Raw genomic sequence first — 4,877 nt, 5'->3', positions numbered from 1 at the left:
AAATATATAATTGTGGCCATCGATTATTTTACAAAGTGGGTGGAAGCAATTCCTGTAAAAGAGGTTGATTAGAAAGAAGTGATAAACTTTATTGAAGACCATATTATATTTCGATTCGGAATACTCCAGACAATAACTACAGATCAAGGTACGGTATTCACAGGTCGAAAAGTGGTGCAATATGCTCAGTCAAGAGGAATCAAACAGATCACTTCGACACCATACTATGCACAAGCTAATGGCTAAGTCGAGGCTGCTAACAAAGTGATCATAGTTTTGATCAAGAAACACATTTCAGGGAAACCTCGAAATTGGCATGAAACATTAGTGCAAGTGTTGTGGGCATACAGAAATTCACCAAGGAATGCCACTCAAACTACGCCATACAAGTTGGTTTATGGTGATGAAGCGATTTTGCCTATTGATATCAACTTACAATCCGTTCACCTGCAAAGGAAAAATGAGTTACTAGTCGAAGATTATTGGAATTTAATGTATGATGAATTAATTCGATTGGATGACAAAAGAATGATAGCCATGCAAAATATCATTCACCAAAAAGAAAAAATAGCTCGAGTTTACAACAAAAAGGTCAGGAGCAAACAATTTTCGAGTGGAGACTTAGTCTTAAAAGTTATCCTCCCAATGGATCAGAAATCTCGAGATCGTGGTAAATGGTCCTACAATTGGGAAGGACCATTTGTCATCGAAAGACTCTACTCAAACAACGCATATTTGATCAAAGAGATAAATTCGAGAAATACGAGTAAAGTGATCAATGGAAAATATTTGAAGAAATTTCATGAAATACTGAGATAGGTGTCCAAAGAGATAAGCAATAATGGTACAAGGGATAAATACTAAATATAAACAGGCATCTCTCATTTTCTCGATCACTGGCAGAATTTGGATTTGAGTGCTTCATATGCCTGATAGGCCTGATTGAGACTTTGTTTCTGCGAAGCACACAATACTTCCAATCTTCTCTTTTGATCCAATGACTTTGAGAGTCTGAGAAATATGCCTTTTCCTTCTTCCTGCAAGCCTTTTTGTTTCAACATGATCTCTTGGCTTTGAAGCCTCAGAGCAGCATGTTTGGACTTGATCGAATCAAGCTCTCGTTGCAGGACAGTAAGGGTATGCTCCATCTCTTCCTTGGAATGTTTAAGCTTCATCAATTCTGGAACCATCTAAGAAGTGGAGTCCTTGATCGAAAGAAGTTCTGTTTTGAGCTTTTCTAATTTGGTTCGATCCTCTTCAGCGTCAGCCTCGATCTTAGCCATCTATTGATTCGAAGTAGATGCAATTCAGAGGCAGTAGAGAAAGTATGCACATATTCGTTTAATTTTGTGGTTACCTCTGAAGGAAGATCAGGAAAGGCGTTCAGATCATTAACCATCCGCTCGATCTCTAGTTTGAATTGAGGGTCTATAAGAGCTTGGTCGAGATGATCCACATAGGCCTTCGAACGGAAGGAAGATAATAGAGGCTGAAATCTCGCAACAGTTTCTTGGGCAGCTTCGTCATCAAAGAAGCTCATGAGGTCCACATCATCATGAGGAATAGAAGTCAGTAGAGCTTCCGAGAGAACAACATCAGTTGTTTTCGCAAGTTGACCAAGGGGAGGAGTTTGTGGAAATTTATCCTTAGAGGTTACCTCTAGGCCTGTATGAGAAGGCGCATCGCCTTGCAAAGGACCGGGAGGAGGAGGTTTGACAGTTTTCACAAAGATAAGAATAGTGGCCGTAAGAACATTAGAAGAAATAGCCTGTTAAGAAAAGAATTGCAGTAATGCAAAGGTTCGAGAACGGCTAAAAAATAGTGAAAATCGAAAGTTAACAAAATATACCTCAAAAGGGCATCCAGGAGGAGATGCTGATTCACAAATTTTGATAACATCTCGAGAAGATGGAGCAGCCGTAGGAGAAACAGGGGTACTTTGAGGGCTTTTAGAAGAAGATTCAGACACCTCTGAATCCACCTTTTTCTATAATAAAAAAAAGGGTCATTATTACGAAGGATAAGATCGAATCAAAAGAAAAGTAGTAAAGGTTGTTTGTACGAAAGGACAAGCACATTACCTGAATAGGGGATTTCATGGCATCCTTCATAAGCTTCTCGGCGAGAACCTTCGGTCTAGGGACAGACCTAGTCGAAATTTCTTTTTGTTTCCCTTTGTCTCGGGAAGTCCTCCGAGTGGTGGAAACCTGAAAAACATCGAAAGGCAAAGAGATCAGGATGGCGTTCGAGTAACAATTTCGATTTTTCCTAGAAATATAACTTACAGATTGACCACTATGGGAGTCCGAACAGAGTTTTTTCTTGGGGATTTCAGCCTCCTACAAAGAACAAATGAAAATACATGAACAATCGTAGATTCATTACAATTTCAAAAAAAGGATGTATTTTTGTTGTTCTTACCTTTGAGCGAGAGCGAAGTCGGTCATAAATACTTTTTCATTTTCGAGACTTCAACGAAGTGTCGTCTTCGTCATCCTCTGAAGCTCTCTCCTGGTGCTAAGTGTCCTCAAGGTGTTGAAGAACTTTTTGAGCAACAGCAACTGAACGTAAGAAAATTGAAAATGAGTAGAGATGTGAGATTCAAAGCAAGCATAAAGGAAAAGAAGTAAAGTTTAATTACCAGGATAGACAACAGTATTGTCAACCCGGCACAAAGGCCATTGTTTATCCCTGGGAAAATCGTACACAGAACATCTCGCACTCGTCACTCAATCCTTAATAGGGATATTCTTGTTATCCTCATACGAGGGATCAAGAGTTCTCACCCAAGGAGGATAATCAAGACGTTTAGCAAGACCAAAAAGGGCATTGGGAAAATGAGGTATGTTTTTAGGACAAAACTTTTCAAAATCAGTTTGACCTTGAGGATCAAGGATTGTGTTTCGATGGATGTTCCGTTGTACCATTCTAGACAGGGATAAAGAAGCATCGAAAATGGTTCGAAACATATTGTCGGGGCGATAACAAACTTTGTAATATTGTTCAAACTAATAAATAATGTTGCGATTTTTGTAAGTACCTGAGATCTTCGGGCCATGTAGAGGAAAGGGAGAGTTCGTAAGTTTCTAAGAGAAGTCCTCGAAAGTAAAAATGTTGTCGGTGTAATATCCACACCACCATCGAAGGTAGCACTTAGACACCAGAAAAGTAGAAAGAAAAGAGCAAGGAGTAAAAGATAATTAGGTAGAGGGCGTCATGATAAACTTCAAAAAACCTTCATAGTCACTATCTTCAACACAAATATCCGAATCAATCCGATCCTTTCGATGAAGAGGTTACGGCCTAATCTGGCAAAGCCCAAATTGACGAGCAAAGAGTTGGGGTTGATAGGGGTAAACTCTCACATGCCTTTGTTTCATACCAGTAAAAATGAGATCCCAAGATAAGAACCCCATCCAGATTTTGACCATCTCTAGAGAAATTTATCCTACCTGATTATTGCCAATTAACCAGGAAGGCCCTGCCAAATCAGAGCGAATGAAAGGGGCCAAATCATTCAAGAACCCCTCGAATTCAAGAATAGCCTGGACATAACGGGCAAAACCATCGACAGATCTTTTCTTAGGAGTTAAAGTAGTCAAGTGAGCACCTTCGAGAGAATATGAAATGGAGGCTTGGAGAGGAAGAAGCTTCAATTTCTTCTCGAAAATGGCATTAAGTCATAACTGCAAGAGCTAGAGTGGCCCCGTGAGGTTTCGAGGGCCAGTTTCTTGAAATAAATTTTTCGAAGCCTCGTCGAGACAGGCATAAAAAGAGGCAAGTAACAACTTGCTCAAGCAAACCTTTTTCTTAAGATGTAGAGCCTGGGCGAGTGTATAGTAGTACTTGGGAACTTGCAGAGAAGGGGTACAAAAAACACAGGCAGACAACCAATAGAGCAAAAAGGCAATGTGCTCAGAGTCAGTGATAGGAGTACCTTTTTTCCATGGTTCGCACTAACAAAGGCAGAATACGTTTTTTTATCCCAAACGATCGAAGTGTCTTTCATCAAAATCGCTTCTTCAATGATATCCAAAAGAGTTGGACAGACAAAGCCACAAGGAAATTTGAAGGCACGAGTTTCCCTGTTCCAAAAGAAAATGGCAGATAGCAACATTTAAGGATCAAAGACCTTCAGGTCGTACTTCGACAACTAAACAAAATTAGATATTCTAGCCTCCTTCCATTCAGATTTCTTTGAGTTCTCAACACGCTCCAACCACTGAATGTGTTTATCCTTGGGGGAGGATAAGCCCGGAATATCTTGATAGTATCCGAAAAGAGGGAAAGGTCGATGGTAAGAGAGTAAACGAAAAGGAGAGTGGAGTCATCTTTCGGAAGCAAATCATTTTGAGTTTTCTTCTTACTCAGAGTCGAATAGGGGTCTAAAAAGCATGCAGTGACCCATCAGAAAGTGAAAAAGGAAGGAGTACCTGTGATTGGAAAACTTTGAGAGTGGCCTCCTCCATGCCAGGGATAGGAACAAATGGGTTAGCTCCATTGCTTAGGGTGGAAATAGTCGCATTCTCCACCAGCAAAGGTACGGAAGGAGTAGGAGAGACCGTCGAGGCCGCAGGGGTAGCCGTAGACACAGACGCAGCGGAAGTTGCCATGAGAGCGAAGAGAAGGTAAAGAAATCGAAGGTGAAAAGAGATGAGCGTGAAGAAACAACAGAAAATGACCCAGGAGGGTAAGGTGAAATGTTATATAAAAGAGCAAGATGGGTCAAAGCACAATAAAAGTCCGCTGTGAAATTCAAAAAAGGGGATTCAAATTTTCGGTAATTGAAAATATTCACTAACGGACAAAAATTTGAAATTGCGTCAACCTATCCTGGGAAAGCGAAATCAGTGCTGCCAAATTTATTGCATCAAGGA

The sequence above is a fragment of the Cajanus cajan genome, chromosome 11 (genome assembly GCF_000230855.2).
Source record: "Cajanus cajan strain Asha chromosome 11, NIPB_CcT2T_4, whole genome shotgun sequence".
Lineage (NCBI taxonomy): Eukaryota > Viridiplantae > Streptophyta > Magnoliopsida > Fabales > Fabaceae > Cajanus > Cajanus cajan.
This window is presented reverse-complemented; position numbering follows the sequence as displayed.